Source organism: Stegostoma tigrinum, chromosome 8 (genome assembly GCF_030684315.1).
Source record: "Stegostoma tigrinum isolate sSteTig4 chromosome 8, sSteTig4.hap1, whole genome shotgun sequence".
NCBI classification, from domain to species: Eukaryota; Metazoa; Chordata; class Chondrichthyes; order Orectolobiformes; family Stegostomatidae; genus Stegostoma; species Stegostoma tigrinum.
The window spans coordinates 18,955,841-18,980,738 of NC_081361.1; positions in this window are offsets into that span (position 1 = coordinate 18,955,841).

A 24,898-nucleotide genomic window follows, 5' to 3' on the forward strand; every position below is an offset into this window, starting at 1 on the left:
GCTGTGTTCATCCAGCTTCACACTTTATTCTCTTCGTAAGAAAGCAGATCACATTTAGTGGAAGAGACAGAGAATGGAGGTGAGAAAAGGAGGAGTGAACCAAGCCCATTTCTTCAATTGATTTTTCCTTGCAGTAGAGTCCAGAGATCCAAATGTGAGGTAAACAATTCAGGGCCAGGGCTGATGAAGGGAACAAACTGTTCAATGAAGAGATTTGGATGCTTTCTGTTGATCTAATTAAATAAGAGCTCTAATACGTAAGAACAAAGTAAGGATAAGAGAGGCATATTTAATGCGATTCTGAGCGTTTGTGCAGCAATGGTGTTGGCTGCACTGCTGTCATATGCTTTCAAGAGGAAGACCGTAAAAAGCTAAACAACAGCTCTCCAGTAAATTCCTTTTATGTTTTTGAATTTTGAGTCAAAAGTTATTTATACACAGACTGGAGCAAAGGTGTTTTCCTCTCACTGCAACTGTCCCGAGAGACATGAGATTTCCAGATTCCTCACAGCTCTGCAGCTGAAATTGATCATGAAGAAAGACATCTTAAACAAGCTTTCCCATCCACTAGTGGCAGACAGCTGGTATAAAATTGCTGGAGATGCATGGGTTCAGTGTTACATTCTTTGATTGACTCTCTTTCTGAGATGGATCACCCTCCAGACGTAGTGATACATTAGGCTGCAGCAGGTTTTTCTTCCAAACCTTCACAAGAGGTTTGAAAGCCACTACAGGCAGACAGAGCGGAGGTGTGGAGATAGGAGCCTGAATTCTTCAACATTTTGTATCCTTGTTTCAGATTTCAGCTATCTAAATTTTAGCCTACAAATGGAGATCTGAATATTGAATGGATGTGCAATGTTTCACGGAACACTTTTGGATCTTTTGCAGTGATGCAACATCTTTTTAAACAAATAAAATCTTTCATCTCTCAGAATAATGCAAACATTATACGTACAGTCAGGCAACTTTGTTAATGTGACTGTTGCAGACTGGTGTTAGCTGCACTGCTCTGGCAGGAAGGCCCTCCATACAACTTACAAGAAGTGCCAGCAATGTTCTTTGACGTTGTTGTAATTTGGATGAAACTTAATTAAATCACACATTGGCTGAAAACTTACCTTTTGCTTGCTGTTATCATTGTTGGAATTTCTTCTGCTCCTGACGTGTCTAAACTTCCATATCTGCAATTGGTCACACAAAGCAAATTAAGTGATTTTATTCAAGCACTTGAATCTGCAACTTGCATTCAGCCATTGAAAAGCATCTGAAGTTATTCGGTGTTGGCATTCGAAGACTTGATTACCGAGTTTGTTAAAACTATGCATTGAAATGCCAATTTGGCATTTTATAGCTTACGCGCCGCGTCCCATGCAGACAGGGAGGCGTAAAACATGCAATATGGTAATATCTCATCTGATTTTAACTTCAAATTTACATTACATTAACCATTCAACCCCACTGTCTCAACAAGAATCTATTTACCTTTGCATTGATAATATTCAAGAGTTCTGCTTTTACCATCTTTTCAGGAAGAGAACTCCAAAGAATAACCACATTTTGAAAGATATTTTTTGAAAATCACTGTTTTACACGGACAACAACTGACTTTTAGACGTTAACCCTTCATTCCAGTCTCTCCTCGAACAGGAAACATCGTCTTCACATCTGACTTGTCCAAATCCACAGGATTTTTTATGTTTCAATCATGTTGCCTCTTCCTCCCCTGAACACTCACTGGTGCAAGCCTTGCCTTTGAAAAGTTTCCTTGTAATCCAAGTCAATTTGTCTTGGTATTATTCTGGTAAAACTGCTCTGAAGTGCCTCCAATGTATTTACATCCTTCCTTTAATAGACTGACCAATATCAAGAACTTTCAAGATATGGGCTCACCAGTGATCCCTACATTTGTGCTAAAATCCCCTCATGATAAAATAAAAACATTTTTTCACTTTCCTAATTACTTCCTATATTACTAGCATTTTGTGATTCATGCACTGGGATCCCCAGATTCCACTGCATCTCAGAGCGATGGAACCTCCTTCCATTATAAAAACTGCCGTTTTCCCTACCAAAAAGGAAAACTTGGAAAACTTCAGCAGAAACAGATTGTTAAAATGGTTGCTCAATTTGTCTGATCCGAACCATTTTGAACTCCAGTTAACTCTCAGTCTCAAAAAATCACAGAAGGAAATGTGGATATTCACGTATAAAGGGATGAATTCCCTGGATCTCATTACAGAATGCCAAAACAACTGGAGCATCCAGTGAGCCTGTCTCTCCCTTTCACCATGGATAAAGGAAAATCTTGAAAAGTAGGCTGTCTGTGAGGTGAATGGACACGATAAACGTCCAATGCATAATGATGATCTTACAGCTGAACTAAAATGGTTGACTCAAACACTAATCTTAAACACAACATCTGTCCAATTGGTAAAAGGGATTTGAACTTTTGTTTAGCAGGGACGCCATTTTGTTTTTAGAATTTTTAAAATACTTCAAGATGCCACTTGCGGATGGAGAATTCCACCAAATGCCAAAAGACCAGTCATTGACTAAGCAGCCAAAGTCGTAAACAACGACATTGTGAAAGGAGGAGACAGCAAATATAAGAGGTGACTGTCCTAACCAGAGCTACCTCAGAGTTTAATCACCTCTGGCTATTTTCTACTCTGCTCAGATTTTATCACCATAGCGCATTTGGGAAACATTTTCCTCCCAGTTGCAGGTTGTCCCCGTAATGTCAGAGGCACGTCAATTGAAGGTCAGCAGTGGTGAGAATCCCTGTACGCGCAAATTGAGCTTTGAAGAATAAACCCAAAAAACCATTTGTGAACTGCATAAACTGTTAAATGCTTCCCCATCATTCGGAAAACTAATGTATAAAAACTCAGGTGACAAGAGGAACCATCGCTGATGCCATTTAAAAAAACAAATTAACCCGTTGTTACAGAACTGTTGTACCCCTGCATATTTCAGTCATAAAGAGACATTCATTTGACCAACATAATAAAGTGTGAAGCTGGATGAACACAGCAGGCCAAGCAGCATCTCAGGAGCACAAAAGCTCACGATGAAGGGTCCAGGCCCGAAACGTCAGCTTTTGTGCTCCTGAGATGCTGCTTGGCCTGCTGTGTTCATCCAGCTTCATACTTTATTAGCTTTCTTCCATTCACCGCATTCAGAAACTGATGCATTCCAAACATTGTTGCAGATAGCTCCAAACTCCATACAAAACATCGAAGGAAGTCAAAGTGACTGCTTATCTTTAATACCAAGGCCTGGTCACCGTCGTAAACCACTCACCGCGCTTTTTAAACTTGGTGTTCTACTTGCCCTAGGTCGCTTCATTGTTGTGAATAATGAACCAAAACAAAAAGTTGTCACCTGTTTTTGCATTCCGTCCCAAACCACTTGTGGGGTGCTTCATCATGATTTGTGCTGCATATGGGCTCAGGGTTATTGGAAGGGGATGGGGGCACAAACCAGAAGAAGGGAAGGACTGCTCTGCCTTGTTATAAACAAACAAGCTCATCACAGGACCTGGACTGTGGTACCCATCTGTTGGCAGAAAGGTTCCATAACAGGAAACACTTCCTGCAGGAAATGGGGAGGCCCAAACAGTGACAAATTCACCTTCGGGAAAATAAAATCTGATGTAAATGCTGGGGAAGTCGAATGAAATTCACATGCTGGAATTGCCATCATTATTTTTCCAGTTTGAAAATTAGAACAGTTGTGTGCTGCTCATGAAATCATTCTGACAGCAATAAGATGGCACAATTTTGTTTTGTGAGTCCTTTAAATCTCTTCTGCATGCAAATCCACATTTTGCAACAGGCCAGTGAATGCTGCAAGGCACCTGAAAAAGTTTGCACTTTATTTCACTGTGGAGAGCTAGAAGAAGAGTTTCAATTGTATTGTAGGCATATAATTTTTTAAAAATATCAACCTGTCCATAAGCTTTTATAGACAACACTGGAGCAGGTGGGACTTGTACCCAAGCCTTCTGGCCCAGAGCTAGGGACACATATCACTGCACCACAACACTCTGCAAAATCTCTCATTATGGAGGACTTCAAGTTTAATTACTTTTCATCAAGTTATTCAGACATTTTATGACTCATGACTGCAACAGATAGAATTTGAATCTGGACCTTTTAGGCAGAAGGTAGGGACATTATCACTGCATCAGTGTGCAGGATAAAGTCTTTCAGAGCACTTCAAAAAATACATGGGCATTTCTGATGAAATCAGATGAAAGGTAAAGCCCAGATCTGCAGAGCTCAATGTCCAAGGGGTGGGGGCTGCAGATGCAGGTAACTTCGTGTGTCTAATGATTAAAAAAACATTTGTCTCCCTTATTGATGCTTGGACGGTGCTTCTCAGTTCACAAGTGAAGAACTTAGAGTTGTTTCCAGACAGCTAGTTTCAGTGATTCATTGCCAGAATAATTAAAAGCAAGATTTACTCGACTGAACCTTTTCTATCATTGCTATTAAACAAACTGTTGACACTCACTTGTCCAGGAGGCTAACCAACACACTTTCAGTGGTGGTATATGTTTTGTATGTCGAAAGAAATACGCAGACATAGGAAAAATCCTTGTTCATGAAAGCAACTATTAAATTTTCCACAAGTTTTTCCACAGTGCCAGAGTTGAGAATTCGAACTTTGCTGGTATCAGAGAGATTTGAAGGAAGCTGATTTGTTGATGTCTATGGAGAGTACAAATGAACAAAGTAAAAACGATGCAGGAACAACTTTCATTTGTGAAGATCATTGACATGGCAGAAACATTTCAAAATGCTTCACATTTCCATTATCATTTAAAAATCAGCCCATCTTCATGGAGCTATTTTACTCGGACAGCTCACCAAAAGCTTGGTCAGAAAGATCGGTTTGAGGACAAAGAGGAGATATTTTCGAAGGGTGTTCCAGAATAAAGAAGACCAAGCATGCGAGGAAATTCAAAGTGGGCAGAATTAGAACGACAAACATATGAGCATTGCAGGGCTGGGGGAGGATACATTCTTGGGGAGGTACAATACGTTCAATCCAATGACAAAGCAGCTGGTCTCTTCTTGTGGAAACTTTCCACAGCAGGGACACTGTGCAATTATGTGCATCAAGTTCTGTCTCCACCTCTCGGCCACAGCATCCAACAGCAAACAGGACAGTCCAGCTTCAATCACGTTTGAACTCTCTGCTCACATTATCACTGATCTCACATTTCTGAACAATATTGTTTTTTAGCAATCTAATTACTCTTGAAAGTAAGCTTACAGAACTGGGAGGAGAGCAAAGAGTTGTAAAATGTTTGCTGCCTTGGCAGAAAATAGAAGGAGGGAGAGAATCGAAGAAAAAGGAAACCTCAGTTTTTATGTTCCACACCTAGTGCTGTGCAAAGTCTCTTCCAATGTGCAGCCTGAGCATTATCAAACTTGATACTGGAAAATTCATATTTTGCAGTCTGAACTATTCAAAATTTAAATGCTTCAGTTGGAAACTTGCTGGAATTCATATAAATGGAACTTCATACCAAATGGTTGACCCCCTTCATGTAACTGGTCTTTCACTTGCCACTGTCTCTGCTCCATAAATAAGTGACTGCCGATTGCAGTGGATTCCTGACATTAATTTACATTTCGCCTCAAAAGCAAGGTGGTTCTTTCCTCTCCTTTATATGTTCTCTTCCACTAAAAGCATGGATGCTAGAAAGATCGTCACTTCCCAGAAATCAGTTTTGTTAGTTGGGGCCAGGCCTGGCAGGGGAGAAAGGGGGAAGGAGTCTGGGGTCGGTGCTCTCCGGAGCATGAGAGACAAGTTTGGGGACTTTTGAATGGGTATGACGAAGGAGGACTGTGTATTCAGTTGTCTATTTTTTTACGTGCAACTATATACTTAATTTCATCAGCACTCTCCAAAATCTCTAAATTAAAATGAAGACTTAAACAGTACAGCACAGTGCAGGCTCTTCGGCTCACAATGTTGTGCCAACCTGTTATCCGACAAAGAGCAATCTACCCTTCATACCCTACATTTTACTATCCTCCACGTCCCTATCCAAGATTCGCTTCAAAGTCTCGGAAGTATCTGACTCCACTACCATTGCTAGCAGTGCACTCCACGTGCCTACCACCCTCTGTGTAAAGAATCGAACTTTGACGTCTCTCCTATACCTTCCGACAATCAATTTAAAATTACACCCCCTCATAATTGTCATTTCCGCCCTGGGGGAGAAAAGTCTCTGACTATCCACGCTCTCTTTGCTTCTCAACCTCTATCAAATCACCTCTCATCCTTCTTCGCGACAATGAAAAAAGCCTGAACCTTTCTTCAAAAGACCTCCCTCTCGTCGAGGCAGCATCCTGGAAAATCTCCTCTGCAGCCTCTCTCAAGGTTCCACATCTTTCCTGTAATGAACTGACCAGAACTGAACACAATATTCCAAGAGCAGTCTTACCAGAGTTTTGCAGAGCTGCACAACCAGCCCAGCTCATCCCCTCGCCCCACTGCATCCCAAAACCAGCCCAGCCTGTCTCTGCCTCCCTAACCTGTTCTTCCTCTCAACCATCCCATCCTCCCACCTCAAGCCGCACCTCCATTTCCGACCTACTAGCCTCCTCCCACCTCCTTGACCTGTCCGTCTTCCCTGGACTGACCTATCCCCTCCCTACCTCACCACCGATACTCTCCTCTCCACCTATCTTCTTTTCTTTCCATCATCAGTCCGCCTTCCCCTCTCTCCTTATTTTTTCCAGAATAGTCTACCCATCCCCCTCTCTGATGAAGGGTCGAGGCACGAAACATCAGCTTTTGTGCTCCTGAGATGCTGCTTGGCCTGCTGTGTTCAGCCAGCTTCACACTTTCTTACATTTAGTTTGCACCTTTTCTTTACTGTTTGTGAGTGATACCTTTCTTTAATTCTGTGGTGGCCTGTAATTGAAAATACCGAATGTGTAAGTTTTGCAGTGAAACAGGCTCTTTGCCTTGCTTGTTTCTTTCCTCCGATCTGGGTGACCAAAATATCTTTGAACCCAGTGGGTGTGATGTTTTGCCTCAATGACCATGCTTCATGTTTAGATGTAGCCTGTATATGATTAGGCATTGTTTGCTTGATCATAGATTACAACACAAACTTGAGCCTTTGCATTCCCTCCCCAAACAGTTCACAATATTGTCTGCCCAACGAATAGACATCAGAGGGCCTCTCATGGCAAAATGTACCACAGTTATCACGGCAGCTGAGAAGGTGGGGACACAGTTGAGCCTTTGCATTCCCTCCCCAAACACTCCAGGAGGCCCGTGATGGACATGTCGTCTAAAGAATTGGAGGGCGAGTTAAAATGGTTTGTGACTGGGAGGTGCAGTTGTTTATTGCAAACCGAGCGGAGGTGTTCTGCAAAGCAGTCCCCAAGCCTCCGCTTGGCTTCCCCAATGTAGAGAAAGCCAAATTGAAGTCTTTTCGTTGGGACAATTTTACCACTCGAAACAAGAGCAATTAAAGACGAACAAATCTACATTTGAACACACGGCATTGTTTATCAGGCAGATTCAAGTGACCACGAGATTTTGTTTTGTGTGACAATGCCAATTTTGGCCTGTGGCCTGGGCAGAATTTCACACCTCATTGTTACAGTGTAGACTACGAGCAAATCCTGTCATATAATTGCAGTAGACCTCACCTCCGCTTCAACTCTATTGTAAATAAATGGGCAATTCCATCCAATTTCTGGCAGATTAACACAACTTGCCATAACCCCAATATACACCATTAAAACACAGGCAAATTAGTTGTGCAGAAGAAGAGTAAAGGCAGACGGGAGACAAACCATACTCACTCCTGAACCTCTTGCAGCTTTCTTGGTTGCTTGTTTGCTGCGGTGTCGGTTAAAGATTACTTGATAGGCAACTCCTTCTTCCAGCTCCCACTCCCAGCTTGGCCACTGCTTGTGCTGTCAAAGAATAGAAACAAAACACTCAGTAAATCCCTCTGAACAGATTCTTCCTCCAATTTAGCAACTAGAATACAAAGATGAAAAGTTAAAAATAATTATTGACTCTGCAGAAGAGTGAGGAAACTTTGCCTTCTCCATGTAATGCTTTCACAACAGCACAAAAATATTCTGCAGCAACGCTCACAGGACTTCTTGCACACTTTAAGGTGAGTTTGCAGCATTTACTACATTGATAAAAATTCAAGTTATCACTATTTCAAAATTTGAAATTACACCTATTTATGCTCAGTCTGACTTGATACTCAGTGCAGAAACAGGACACAGTAAAACAAAATAGAAGGCTCTTACAAACAATGTTCACTTTTGTAACAATACTCCCTCGCATTCCAGTGTTTAAACTAAAAGATGAAAAGAGTTAATGTTAGCCAGTGCACTGTATGGATGGCATTCATGAATCAAAAAATAGGATGTTAACATGAGAAAGGTGTTTGCTCCTTTCCTCACTCCTGAAATCAGTAATTCCCTGACAACATACAGGGAATGGCCAAGGGCTCAATTTCCATTTTGATTTTGGTACCAAACGGATGCTACATAAACCGGGACATTCATTTTTGGTGAACATATTGCAAGGGCCTTGCTTCAGTTCCATTCCTCACACCCACCTGCCACCCTACTTTGGCCATAATCAAATTACGGTTTCTCCATCTCCGCAATTGCCTCTAGCATGGCAAATGCTAGAGACATCTGTGCTCCTATACCAGAAGACTTGGACATACCTGACTGACATTGTTGCATCAATGATTGCCGTGCCGACAGCTTCTGAGGGTGACAACTTAAAAATTAAATTTACCTCCTGAACTTTTCCACTTCAATTTGCTTCTTCAAAGTTGTCCTTCAAAATCTTTCTGATCAAGATTTGATCATCTGACCTCACATTTCCTATACAATTCGAGGTCGCATCTGCCTTTAAAATTCTCGATAATCATAGATGTCTCAGTGCAACAAAGGCACTGAAGATTAACATCAGTTTTTTTTTTAATTACAGTAGACCTGCCAAGCTATGAAGTGGGAAGGCCAGGTATTCAGAAGGAAATTGAATTTCCTTGGTCATTGTGTCAAATAATTGCTCTCACTTATGTCGCACTTCAGCACATGACATTCTTGTGATGGACTTTGAGATGGCAATTTCAAAAAAAAAAGGCAGCTGCAAAATTAATTTGGAAAAAGATGTGCAACTGAGCATGTTTCTGATCTATTAGATTCAACTGCAACTACAGGCAGCGGGTCGGGCAAATTGGCAAGTGACTTGAAGGACATTCCTTTTTCGTGAATCAGAAAAACTCAATTTTAAACCATTCAAATGGATGACTTTTCAGCGTTGAGCAAAACTGCATTTCTAACAGGCAGACATGCTGAGAAAATGGAAATAATTCTAAACGTTGAAAACTATCATCCTTTACATTGCTGGAAATAAAACAATAAATTCACCATTGTAGCTGGCTTTGAGTCAACAAAACACTAAGAGCCAATGGTCAGTCACAGGAACATACGCATTTTTCCAGAGTAGCATCCAGGAAATTGGGGAAAAAAACGGAACAATGTTCCAGAAAAGGTAACGAGGGAGTTGCTCTCAAAGATTATTTAAACCATTAGCAGTTGAGAAAGGTGGCAGCACAGCAAGCTGAAGACTGGAAAACAAGTCACTAGTGAGCAATCTACACTCAGATTCGATAACTTGTACAGTATGAAGATGCATTACACCAATGTATTGAGTACTTCTGCTTCAGCAAGGGCAGTAATGCACCCAAACCTCAAATAATATCACACTGCTCAAGATCACAAACAGAAGACTCCAACAGCTTTTGAGGTATACTATGAAGATTAAGAAAACCAAAACCCAATTTTCTAGCACTTTTTAGTTTCATTTCCACTCTTGGATGTGTCACAGATACACAATCGCTCCATCATGAAGCAAATTGTTCACTGAAAGCTCCAAGCTGAACAATATTGACCAGAACTGTTTTTTAAGTCACTACTCTCTGAAATTGCCAGCATAATCCAGGATGCCTCAGCACAAATTTTATTACATAACAATAAACACAAACACAAAAGAACTCTGAATTTCAGGTATTTACATTCCTTCACTGTCTCCTTCTAAATATTCCAGGCAACTTAGAGAAAGAAAGACCAAGATTTATTTTGTTTATAATTGTAAAAGCAGGGTTTTCTTGATAGATTATGAGTAGTGTTGAGTTAGTCACACAGATTTGGACAATTCCAGTTTTGTTGCCAGCATTGTGCTGTATCAAATGGTGGTTCGGGCATGAACATTACAACTTGCTTCAGGAAAGCTACTGCAGTTAGTTTACCAAAACTGTTGTGACTTTGCAACATTTTACCTGTTGCAGGAATGCTGTATGTACTTTCAAGACAAAATAAACTGGCTATGGGTATCATGACATTGTAGAACCTTACCATATCAAGACCCAAGATGAAACTGCAACAATATCTGTCTTTTGGGACCATTTAAGATGAAGCAGGGCTTGAAATATGTCCATCATTGTGCAGTCAGAAGAGCTACAGAGCATGCCCAGAAAGAGCCACGTCACATTGGACAGAGCTAGCGCCTGAATATATCAGGGTGCACAAGAAATTCTCCTCTCTTACAGTTCCTTGTATGTATTTATATTTAATAAAGCCTGTGAAATGTTCACTTAAAAAAGAGTTCATCTGATGGTCAACTTACTTTTCACACATGACCACAGTCAAATTTCGAACAGAGATTTTCTAAGTCTTCGGGGAAGGCACAAGGTTCAACATCTTCAATCAAGTTCAGTACACCCTCCCTCGCCCAGCATCTCTGATACACATGTACACTGAGTAAGGTGGATGGTGATAGGAGATTCACAGCAATCAAATCAAAGCCACTTGCTGTCTTCATTAACTTGAGGGCAGACAGTCTCACTTTGCTTGGAATCAACCTAATACTGCCAAGTGTCAGGATTATGTGCTGCGAGAATTCACTCTCAGAATTATCCCTCCATTCCATACATATCTTCAAGCCTTATAACAGCAGTCTTAATGATTAGTCACCAAATTATCAGAACAGTCTGAGAAAATATTTTCCAATAAATTTATATCTCATGATTTTCAACTAAAGCATCAGTCCTGCCATCTCCTTCTTAATCAGGCCGTTATTTTGCTGCATGACTTAATGGGCTATTTCATTTAAATTGCAGCTTTTCAAAACTCTTCATCACCACTGGAAAATGACCCTGCCTGGTTTGATGAAATTCTCTGGGTATCAGGCAAACAGCAGGGAAACTTCACTGCAAGGAAGACACACGAAACAACTCCCAAAGTGTCACTGATTGACTGGGGCAGTACATCACCAACATTCACAATTAAGAATTGAAATGATGTGGTGTCCAGTCCTTTGCACCATTTGGAACACTGTTTCGGATGATGTCTCCCAAACACGATTTCGAGATAACCTAACACAGATTACCATATCTACACACCTTCGCTTTTGTTCACATATTTCGGTATTTCAACAAAAAAGTGAGTTTTGCGTCCATTAGTTTTATGAAAATTATGGGAATAATAGGCTAACCAGCTTATATTGACACGAGGAATATTACAGTTCTGTCAAACATGTTCTTCTACAGCTTACTCTTTGTAGCAAGTGGTACTATCTCAGCAGCTGGAAAATCAGGAAGCCCTAGCTTCAAGACCCTCAACTGTGTCAAGTTATCATGTCTCAACGAGATGCTTTAAAATTGGTTTTAGTCTGCACTTCAGAATTCTGGCATGAACTTAATAAAATCCCTTGGTCCATCAGAGAACTGAAATCCACGGAGAGCTTAAACATGATCATATCCTGGAGAGCCTTGTAAAGTTTATTCAATTGAAAAGACGGTGTGGCAGTCACAACTTTCACTCTTTCGGAAGGTCGGACTAATGATGGCACCAACACATCACTCAGTCTTGCACACTATTTTGAAATAAACAGAAGTAAAAACAAGACATGGCAGCTAAACTATTGTGTCTCTTGAAAACTGAAGTCTCAACAAGCAGGCAACTAGAACTGCACTAAAAAAGATGCACTTTATCCGAGCAAAGCAGACTGCAATTCAACACAAAGCGATCAAAATGAATGTTGCCGTCACATTGCCTAAAAAATATCCCAACATTCAATGGATGAATAATTTTAACTCAGAGTAGAAGATGCAGAAGATATTTCTGTTTCCCAACAGCCAGTATTGGAATTTTGTAAAGGTGCAAAGGAACAAGAGCTGCATCCACTCCCAGTTCCGCGCATCTTCCGTACCGACATGACAATTCGTCAAATTGACCTGTAAATCGATTGTCTAATATCAAAGAGACGATCATGAAATGCAAAACACTCCTGTTCGTCTATTTCTCAAAATAGTAAGCCATGCACTGAATTTTTTTTTTCAAAAAAGGAAATCAATTAAAAGCAATCAAGATCAGTTTTTGAGAAAGTTGTTTCAAAGAACCAAGTGAAATTCCTGAAAACCAATGTCAACACCTGGCTGTCATATTTTCTCACTATGGAAGGCTCAGCTATTAAGTCACCCAAGCAAGACTGGGCCCAGAGGCCTGGGATACTGCTGGGGTATGAAGGAAAATCCTTCAGTGCAGAATGGCTTGGCACCTCAGAGTACAAACAGCAAGTCTTCAATGCACTAATCTGCACATTCGTAGTCTCACGAAAAAAAACCCCTGAATGCATGTTCAATAATGCACATTTGCGTTTTAGCAAGCATATTAAATTATTACTGGCCCTGAAAAAGTTAATGCAATACCTGCGGAACACAAATTCTTTCTTTTTACACATAAGTATGTTTTTTTTTACCATGCCTGTCGATAATAACTTTGTAATTCATGAAATTCATTAATTCCTGTCTGAAAATTTAATTCAAGAAAAGAAACGTGGTATTTATAACTTGTGGGTTTGCTGTCTTTGAGAATACTTCAGATGATTGGTTGCTTGCCTTCTTTGCTGGCATCACCGCTCTGACATATTTGCACATCTCCTCATCCATGTGCCACATTAAAACTGTTTTTTTTCATCTGAGCCTCCTATTTATAATATTAACATATTTTAAATCTTAACTTATTTATTCAACACATCCTAGTGCCAAAAGTAAATCCTGAAATAGAAGATTTGCAGTTGTAGCACTGAAAATCATTTTTGATGGTACATGGAAATGTTTCTCAGATATTATATGCAATGCCGGGTATACTCTAGTATGCAGGAAAGCATCCCAAACATTCCCAAGCATGGAAACAAATGCCAAAGGTTTCCAGTCACCATATAAACAAATGGAACTGCAACTTGCTTCAGAACTTGCTACAATTTTGTTTTTATTGCTTGTTTATAAGAAGTCTAGCTCAGAACACAATCATTTCAAATGCAATATTCCACGAAAACCAGGAGGAACGTGATCATCAATTGATAGAGAAAGCAAGCAAGACCAAGGTTGTTGACAGATGAACATGAGCCGAAAATTCACCAGAATCCCAGATGGCCACAGGATCGTTCTATTAAAAGTGGGTGGTTTAAACTGAAGGTCACCACATTTCAGGAGAGGGGTGAATGCTAGGAAAGAAAGTCCTTCAACATAGCCTCAACTGCTCGCAGGAATTAAACCCACCATACTGGTAACACTCTGCACCACAAAACCACAATCAAACTATCCAATTAACCATTCATGACATTAAAATATTTAGGTGGTGTTTTTGACCAGTGCAGACTAAATGGGTCAAAAGGTCTTTTTGAGAACTGCGGATCTCTATCACTGTATAACATCGTCTGTCTGGTGATGTTATTCTGTACAATTTGATGTTTTCGGTCATGTCGCTCTCATTTCGGACACTGATTATCTACATTTCTACACAATGGGTCGACAAGGTAGAAGTAATTCCTGTGGACAATTATAATTTGAGTAACAATTTGAAATGGTCACTCATTTGAATTGAACACAAATGACACATGATTGACACAGACAACAAGAGTTTTGCAAGTCATGTAAATTAACCGCTTTTTCCCAGTTTATAAAACACCAAGGCAGTGATGTTTCGCCTATGAAGAGATGCAGTCATTACTTGGCTCGTGTCACATTTGCAATCCCAAGTGAAACAAAACAAAAAGCAAAAATGATACAACAAGGTATAGAGAAGGATGAACACAGCAGGCCAAGCAGCATCTCAGATTCTCCAGTACGTGCAGTTCCGAGTATCTCTGAAAAGCAAGAACGATTGACTGACTCCTCAACACCATTCGACAGGACTTCCCCAAATGCAGAAGCCTGGTGCTGACATGGAAAACTTCGTAAAATGTCAAGCTGACTTGTTCAAGAATGCAGATTCTGGGATGCAGCCAAGCCTGTGAAAGACTGCACGTGGGTTTGATCCCATGCCCCCGCCAGACTGAAAAGCACTGAGCTTCCCAGTTGGCTTTAGGAGGCACAGTACACCTCGGTGTGAAGGATAACAGAAAGCTGAGCATTTGCCACAGAATATTGCACAGAGGGAAGGAAAAGCATACCCCCTTCCTAATCACCCACACCTTCAGGATTTACACACGGTGTAACATATGGGCAGCGGGAAGCGTATTTACAATGACCCTGCGAGTCTGGCAGTGAAGTCAGAAGAAATGGCCACAGCACAAAATCATTGGTAAACTTAATTCTCCATGGGAATTTCACTGAGTCTTGACGTCAAATCAAACCAATGACTGCTCCAAGACATGCACCAATTCTTACTAACACTTCACATTCTGTGTGAACAGAGCCCCGAACTGTAATGCAAAGCGAGGTAACAAGGTGTAGGGCTGGATGAACACAGCAGGCCAAGCACCATCTTAGGAGCAGGAAAGCTGACATTTCGGGCCGAGACTCTTCTGATGACCCTTCAAATGCAAGATTTTAAGCCACCAGAGATGGATGTGAATCCTATTTCACAAATGCCACCTCCAGTTATGAATTGAATGATCTTAAGAGCTCCAAACCAACTATTCCAAACATGCATGAATCTTACAAACATGCTCATGTTGCCTTTTTTTATGTACAGCCACTTCAACACAGAACACAAAACCAAAGAATGTTGTGAGACATCTCAACATGCCAAACATATCCAAATGGAAAATACCAACAAGGTCAGCACTACGCAACATTCAAGTAACTAAAACAGTTGAAATGATGGAATCTCCAATGAGGAAAAGAACAAACAATTCAAAGCAGCAGTGGAAGGCAGGAAAAAGAGAAAAACCTACAAGAAAGAATTAGCTGTCAAAAACAGCTCTTTCAATCGAGTTAATTCTTTGAATGAAAATGAAATTTCTTTTATACAGGACCGAGGCCCACCAATTTTTACAATAAATTCCACCGTCACTGCTTTCTCATAAACTCTGTGCAGGAAATACAAATGTAATTAAATCTGTTCAACTATGTTTGTTAACCATGACAGTTTCAATTTTTCATCTCAATTTTCTTTCCTTTTCTCTCGCCAACCTACAAGATCATAAGTCCCCAAGCATCAGTTTTCAAGTAATCTGGTTTTATGCACAAATCCAGTGAATTATTGAAGACACTTAATGAAGCGAAATATTGTTCTTCCACTTTAGAGTACAAACTCTGAAACAATAACAATATATTACCAGCCTTGTTGGGATGTTATGTTCATGTTCTACAAGAGATTAGATGAGGCCTCTTTTAGAATAATGTGTCTAGTACTGGTTGCCCAGTTAGAAGAAGGATATTAGCAAGCTGGAGATCGCTCAGAAGAGATTTACCAGGATGTTGCCGCGTATGGAAGGCTGGAGTTATAGAGAAAGACTAAATAGGCTTGGAGTCTTTTCATTGGAGTGGAGGAAGTTGGGAGGTGACCTGATAGAAGTTTATCAAGTAATGAGAGGTATAGATAGAGATGATGGTCGTTGATTTTTCCCTAAGATGGGGAATTTCAAGACTTGAGGATACATCACGAAGGTGGGAGAAGGGAGATTCTGAAAAAGACATAAGAGGCAATTGTTTTACGCAGAGAGTGGTTCCCATGTGGAATGAACTTCACGAGGAACTGGTAGATGTGTGTACAGTTACAACATTTAAAAGGCATTTGGATGGGAAAATGAATAGGAAAGGTTTGCCGTAGATATATCAATCCGTCAATTCTTCTTTCTTAATTCAAATAAGTGATAATCAAGCTTTCCTTTTTCAACCAAAATAGATTGTGTTCTTCCAACAGATGATGTTAATTTACTTGCCCACTCTCAGCCTCTCCACGGCTGTGCATTTCTCACTGTGATGGTTGTTTTACACAGTGCTGATTACAACAGAGATAGAGAAAAGCATTTCAAGGAGCTTGTCGAAAATAAATTTATCTTCATACACTGGTTTTTGATCTGTGCTTCTGTTTATAAGATTAACTTCTTTATTCAACACTTCCTAGTGCCAAAAGTAAATCCTGAAGTAGAAGATTTGCAGTGGTAGTACTGAAAATAATTTTGGTGGTTCAACGAAATATTTCTCAGCTGGATAATTCAGAGTAAATGCTGTGAACTGTTGGACCATTCCTTTCTGACTGCACACCCATGTGCCACCACCTCTGGTGGAACTGTCCTACCAGTGGGGAAGAACAGAAGCGGGGTAGTTATGTGGGAGCCTGTACTTTATCAGGCGTGATTAAGGAAATACGACTATATCAGACTATTGCTCCTCTAACGTTGATGCATGTTCAGGATAATAGTAAGTCAGACTGGAAGGACAGAATGGGGATGATATGCCATTATGGCTGCCTGATGGCCAGATACATGCCAGGTGCTCAGTCCAGTTTTATCCCTCATTGATATTTACGATCTGATTCCTTACTGCTGGAAAGTGCAATAATTTCAGTTGGCAGTTAAGAGTTAACCACCTTGCAGCCGTTCTGGACAAATATGCATTAGACCGGATGACAACAGCATATTTCTTTCTTTGAAGGACATTTATGCAATCGATAGATTTTCACAGCAATCAAGGAGCTTTGCAGTCACCATTACTGGTACCAGCTTTTTTTCCAGAATTCACGAATTAATTGAATTGAAATACCTTTCGCTGCCGTACTGGGATTTGAATTTGTGTGCCTCAAACAACAGGCTCACATGTCTGAATTACTCCTCTCGTTACATGAGCACACGTCTGTACCCTTGTGCAAAAAGGCTGGGAGAATGCCACCTATTTACACAGCATGATTGACAGTGCAGCCCATTGAAAATGATTGAGGTGACAGGAGCAGGCAAACATACAACGCCTCGCTTTTGAAATGCAGAAACAAAAACAATCAATTTTTCCAAAGTTGCATCGAACACCAAAGCAGCAGTGACAGTTGCACCCTAAACAAGCATTTAGATTGAAAGTTGCTTTGTGGGTGTTCCTGACATTTTGGTGGCCTGTCATGAGCAATTCAGAACACAAAGGCTCCTGTGTCTCCTCAACTAAACGGTTCAGGTAACCACATTAATTTCGTAAGAGTCTCTTATTACATCAACAAAGACAATCCAACTCTACTAAACTGAACAATCAGAAAGTTTCATGATAGTGTTAAAAAATACCTGATTTGATTTGAGTTGAATGCACGAATAACTGACGTTTTCCATTGTCTGAAATGGAAAAATGAGATTGAAAATTAGGTCTGTAACTTGGTCGGTGAGGGAATATATTCAGTTGTAATATCGAAATCCAATTTCATTTTGCTTTTGTACAACACATGCCCAAAGGGGACACCCATTAAGATCAATCAAATTGCCCAGCTAACTCTGAATAGCAGAAATCAATAGGTCAAGCAGGAGGTCTGTGACCTGTAATATAAGCGTGTTTCCTGACTAATATTCCGCTCACTTATGCAGAGACGCCAAGGTAAATTCTATTTTTCTTGTCATTTGCATGGACAGTAGTTAATTAATCATATATAGGCCTTTTAGTCTGCACAAGTTCTCACTCTCACCTTCTGCTCAAACACTTGGGACATATTGCTGCATTAAAAAGTTGCTGATATATTTTTACAGCTCATTGGATAATGCTCAAGAGGCTGTGGAAACACTCCAACGTTGCCTTCTAAATGGAGTAAGGTTCCAGTATTTATTTAATTGCCATTTACAACACGAGGATGTACCAATGTGTTTAACAGCCGATGACATACATTTGAAGTGCCGTTGTAAAGTGTAAAAAATGTGGCAACCAGTTTATGCCATCCATCCCAGGAACAGAACCTGACTGAAAGGCAATATCAGTGCAGCCTCTGAACTGGGTGGACGTTAACTCAGGCAACAACTTCTTTGGTGGAATATTGGGGGAAGAAATCATTTGCAACAATTGAAAAAGATGATGCACCTCCCACTGACTCAATGGCCAGACATGTTATGGTTGTGTAAGTACTGAAACAATGAAAATGAGACTTTCGGTAAGTGTTCAATAAATGCATGGCTTGGTGTCACTGTGCATTTTATAGCAAATAAATTTCCCTCCTTTCATCTGGTTCAGCAATCAACTTGTTGCTGTTTTGACACTGCCATTTGCACGGCAAATTGCGCACAATTCATTCATTCAAATGAGACACGAGCACAACACGGCGCTGTAAGAGTAAGCTGGCATTCCTCAGTGTGTTAGTGTCTGGTGGATTGGAAGAAAAATGGACAGGAACAAAATTCAGTGTTTGTTTCATTTCAACTCTCAGTCTGTTAATAATTTATGAGCCAAATCATCAGGAGATAAGTCTTTTCTGTCTCTGAAATAGCTGCTATTTAAATGCATTTCTTTATTTTGTGTATTTAATTGAACAGATATTTGGATTTTTCTCATCTTTAAGAACCAGTATTGACCAGATTTAAAATATCATCATTTTTAAAGCTTAACAAATTTGGAAAATCTGCGGTACATTGCGCCAGTAGAATATGCTGATACATTTTTCTGATACACTACACGACAACAAGAGACCCAATTCCTCTTCACAGTTTTATGGTTATTTTGTGCTCATCATGCACGTAAATTAGATGACCATTCTACCTCAGTATTAAATCGAAAAGAAGATTTCAAACACATCAGATCCTTAATTCACACCAAATAGAAAACTTTGAACAGATCTCTATCCTCGGAATTTAAGCTACATTTTTTGAATTCATAGGAATAAGGCTGCTTGAGCTTGTTCCATTGAATCAAATCATGGCGCATTTCTCTCTCCACTCCATTTACCCACCATTTGTCTATTGACCACTAATACACTGACATAACAAAAATGGGAGTGTTGAAATTTTGAATGAGCCCAACAGAATCCAACTTTCGAAGCTCCAATCGACAACCTTTTTTGTGAAAAACATCGATTGCCACATTTCACACCCATCTGACACAGCTCAAATTTGAAAAGTGCCACAACAGATATTTCCTGATATAAACTGTCAGTGATGATCACAACAAAACCCAGATTGTTTATTCCAAAGTCACCCATGCTTCACAAAGAAAGGTCACCATTATCGCACCACATCACAGGGCTGTGCACACATTCGAGTGAGGCAACTGGTGTTATTTAATCTGGGGGTCAGGCAAGGGGAGAGGTTGAGACGGAGAACCCTTCGTGACAAACACAAATGTGTGATGACAATTTCAGTCTCATCTTGGTCTTCCTTGGAACACTTGAAACTTTAAAAGGCCAAGTGTGCAGACGAGGACATCAGCCTTCTGATACTCCAGCTCGCTCAAAATGAAACTTGCCAAAACGATGCCCACAACACATAAAACATCTTGCACATCCTGGAAGAACATGTGAGTGAGTGATTGCCGGATGGTACATAGTAATATGAAGAATAAGTAATCAGTGGATTGGAATTTGTCGAGTGTGATGAAACAAGGATAGTTCATACCTTTTAAATTCAGTACAGTATGAAGAAAATCTAACTGATTCGGTTAGCTGACTGACTGGAAACAACAGTCAAATCTATAAGACAAATGAAACCATCATGAGAGTCAAAACCAAATTCAACATGAAAAGACAATGGCGAAGATCACAATTTAATATCAGAGCAAGAATGTTCAATTGCTGACTTCAGTGTATTTACATCTGTCCATGATTTGTTTGCTCTTTTGAGACCATTTTGGTCTTCCTTAGAAAACCTAACAGTTTAAAATCCTAAATGAGAAAACTGGGACATCCGTTTTCAGACATTTCAGGACACGAAATGAAAATCAACAAAGCGTTCACATTGAATTATGAAAAAAATCACTCTGTACATGCTGGAATGATGTCTCACAATCTAAAGGGAGGAAAACACAGTCAAGGCAAGGGTGACCACCTTCATGCAGGATACGTTAGTCAAGAGCAGTCTCTGACGTTAATCCAGAATATTGGGGCAATGTCAGTTGGACAGTCAAGGCAGTCAGCTTCTCGGAGCCCATACCTCAGCAGTGCGGTCAGCGGGTCACAGTCAGCCCATTGGGAGTCTGAATCCAGTCTGGGCAGTGGGGACAAAACAGCTGGCAAACTGTACAGGCATCAGTTGGACGTCTTGGTCATTCATTGCTCACACTGTCTGTCAAGGTCACTGATAGGGTTTGCCACATCAGTCCTTGTTGTGCTTAGTTGTATTACGACTGAGAACTGTTTGACTCTGCAGTCAGACTGCTGCCAATTGATGCTTTTCACTGGCATCGTGCAACACTGGTGTTTTTATCGTGTAGGATCTGTCAGAAATGCGTGTGAGCAAATGGAACAAAGGAGCTGGCAAAGTTGCTTGTGAGTTTCCTGGATTAAGTGAGCCAATACCTGGCTGAATGTCGGGAGACGACAAACTGGATTGAAGCTTGCATTTTGTGAAAAAGTAACAAGAACTAATAACTTTCAGAATCAAAGTAGAGTGGAGTCTGAGGAACGACAAAGATGAAGTTTCGTCAAGTCTAAAAGACAAATGAAAACACCATGAAAGAGAAAGCAAATTCAACAACAAAAGAGAGTGAGTGCATCAAACTTACACACTTAACCAATAATATCAACTGCTGATTTCTGTCAATTTACGTGTGTCTGATATTCATTCGCTCCTTCACGATCTACTTGGTCTTCCTTAGAAAATTTAAAACTTTAACTTGTCAATTCAGCAGACAGGATACCCTTCAGACCACACTTCAGATACTTCAGGCCAAAATGAAACTCAACAAAGCTTTGCTCTCATCCACCAGCTTGCACACCTGGAAGGATTTCCCAAAGGGCTTTTTACCTCCAAGTATGTTTTGGCTGCTGCTGCGCAATGTGCAGACAACACATTTTCACGACTAGCAATCGGTAACAACTAGTTTCTCCTTTGAAGCGATACTCATCGAGAGATAAATAAGAGATAATGTAGACAGGAGAATTCCATTGTTTTGTTTTGAATTGTTGTGATAATGGGATTTTATGGTCATCCGAGATGAAAATTTTTCCCTGCTGATATCACATTCAGCGAAGACCAGAAGAAACTTGATGCTGCAGTCAAAGAGTAGGCACAAAAATGTGGCCAATTTGGTTTTGGTTTTGTCAAGTATTGGAGCCATTGCCAACTGCAACATACAAACATTAATTCAATAGATTTACCCCCATATGAGCATCATATCTCCAATTTTCCTGTCTTTGAAATTTGTACCAAAATCCAATTTCTATCAAAGTACTGCTCGTTATAAATTGATTTCAGATTACCTCAAAACTCTTCACACAAACAAGAGTGATACCACAAAGGTATTGCTCCTTTCTCTCTGCTTCAGCTAGTGTTCGTTCTAATTGCACTGACGAGAGAGAAAAACAAATAAGTGATGCGTACTTGAAACTGCAGAGTTAAAAGTCTACAATGTTCACTTCACGTTGTCTCAACATGAAATGAGGGCCCAGCAGCTATTGTTGATTGTTGTTTGTGCTGTCACAAGTTTCCTTGTTTGTTGGTTTATGACATCACAGTCAAACCATTGTGAAGTCACTGGACTCGTTGTTTTGTTAAAAAAAAAACCTTCTGAGAAAGAACACAAAACCTGTTTGAGCAATTAACTGCTGTTTTCCAATTCATCTCTGTTTGCATGGGTGTCTTGTGATGAGGGTTTGTTCGTAAAGGTGGGCACTATGTCATGGATGCACTTCCCCATCACCACTGAGTTCCCTTCACAGCCTTCCTGGAAGCATGGCCATAGGGGTGAAGGCACCATGAGGCCAGCACACATGCGAACAATACGTTCACTAATTTGATTGCTGGTTGGAATGGCTGGTCAGCTGTCAAGAGGGTAGGTGGTCACATCAGTCCTCAAAGTCCCATCAAAACATTCCTGAGGTTAATTCAACCTTTACATTGACCTTTGAATCCTCTAAAGACTCCACCAGCACCATTTGGTTTATAGGCTGAGAATTGAACTGGTTCTGGCACTGTTGTTCATAATCTTTTTAATTCATCCTCCAGTGTCTGGTCTTTGTGGATGTAATTGTAATGTAATTGATTCTGAAAATGAGATCTGGCACTGATGTCTTTTCGTTGGTGTGAACAGAAGACATCATCTTTCTCTTTCCTTGTCGCACATCAATGAACCAATACCATTTAGTACATACTGTGTGATTATCCTACCTTTGTGCCATTTCTTTGTGATTTGGATGAATGATTAAAATGGCACAGGACAGGAAAACAAGCTACCTGAGCCTGCCAGGGTATTAATCCTTCAGATACCTCAGTAGGCCATCCTAAATGGAATACAGGGAAACTTTGATTTACCTTGCATCGTTATGCAACTTTGAAGCAGGTCCAAAAACCTCTTACTTTCCAAACTTCATTTGCTGCATTGTTGGAAACATGGCTGACCATTTGCACACAGCAAAGCCCAACAAACTGCCAAATGGAAATGACTGAATACTGTTCACTGTTTTTGTGAATATTTTTGGGCTAGTATGTTTTAACAAGAACCAGGCAGAAATCCACCATCCCTGTTTACACAAGGCCACAACATTTAAGCAGAGTAGGCAACCAGTCGCTCAGTTGAACATCCTCTCCAAAAGATGAGAATTTTGAAAGTGCAAAACGTGCTCAGTGCTGGACAGTAATTCCCAGCCATGACTTTGCAATCAGTCGCATTATGAATGGTCAATGTCTGACTCTCGGATGAGACAGCTGCCACTGTTGCAAAGCTAACAATAACATTTAAAAGAAATCTGGGAGGGGATATAAATAGAAAGGGTTTAGAGGGACATGGGCCAAATGCTGACAAATTGGACCAGATCAGTTTAGGTTAATTGATCAGCATGGGCAATTGGACCGAAGCGTCGGTTTCTGTGCTGTCCAGCTCTATGATTCTATGAGTACCAGAGACCTTAAACCTCAGAACACATTCCTCCTCACGTCAGTTTTAGGCTTAGCAGTAGGATCTGTCCACTCTGTTCATTTCTTTCCTATTGCTTCCTGCTTTTTTTGGCTTCTTTCTTCTTGATGATAGAACATAGAACACAGAACATGGAAAAGTACAGCACAGTACAGGCCCTTCAGCCCACGATGTTGTGCCATGGAATAATAATCCTCATCCAAAAATAAAATAACCTCACCTACATTCCTCTCAACTCATTGCTGTCCATGTGCATGTCCAGCAGTCGCTTAACTGTCACTAATGATTCTGCTTACACGACTATCACTTCCAACTCTCTGGGTGAAGAACCTCCCTCTGACATCTCCTCTGTACCTTCCTCCTAACACCTTAAAGCTATGACCCCTCATGGCAGTCAATCCTGTCCTGGGGAAATGTCTCTGGCTATCAACTCTTTCCATGCCTCTCATTACCTTGTACACCTCGATCAGGTCACCTCTCTTCCTCCTTCTCTCCAGAGAGAAAAGTCCCAGCTCAGTCAACCTATCCTCAGAAGACAAGCCCTCCAGTCCAGGCAGCATCCTGGTAAACCTCATTTGCAAAAACCTCTCCAAAGCCTCCACATCATCCCTATAATAGGGTGACCAGAACTGGGCACAATATTCCAAGTGTGGTCTCACTAGGGTTTTGTAGAACTGCAGCAAAACATCACAGCTCTTAAAGGCGATCCCCCTGTTAATGAAAACCAAAACATCATATGCTTTCTGAACTATCTTATCCGCTTGAGTGGCAACTTTGAGGGAGCTATGCACATGAACACCAAGATCCCGCTGTTCCTCCACACTGCCGAGAAACCTGCCTTAATTCCAATACACAGCAGTTAAGTTCAACCTTCTAAAATGCATCACTTCACATTTATCTAGGTTGAACTTCATCTGCCATTTCTCAGCCCAGCTCTGCATACTGTCAATGTCTCGCTGAAGCCTGCAACAGCCCTTGATACTATCAATGGCACCTCCAACCTTTGTGTCATCAGCAAACATACTAACCCACCCCTCAACCTCCCCATCCAAGTCATTTATAAAAACTACAAAGAGCAGAGATCCACAAACAGAGCCCTGCGGGACACCACTCAGCACTGACCTCCAGGCAGAATACTGATCTGCAACCACTCTCTGCCTTCTGTCAGCCAACCAATTCTGAATCCACACAGCCAAATCACCCTGTATCCCATACCCGCTGAGTTTATGAATGAGCCTGCCGTGGGGAACATTATCAAATGCCTTGCTGAAGTCCGTGTACACCACATCCACTGCTCAACACTCGTCTACCCGTCTCGTTTGTAAGTCATGACCTGCCCCTCACAAAGCCAAGCTGACTCCCTTTAATACCGCTTTGCTTTTCCAAATAGTCATAAATCCTATGCCTCAGAATTCTTTCCAAAACCTCGCTGACCACAGAAGCAAGACTGACTGCTCTGTAATTTCCAGTGATTTCCCTATTCCCTTTCTTAAAAAGAGGAAAAACATTTGCCTCCCTCCAATCTTTCGGTACGGGCCCAGTGGAGAGCGAGGAAGCAAAGATCTT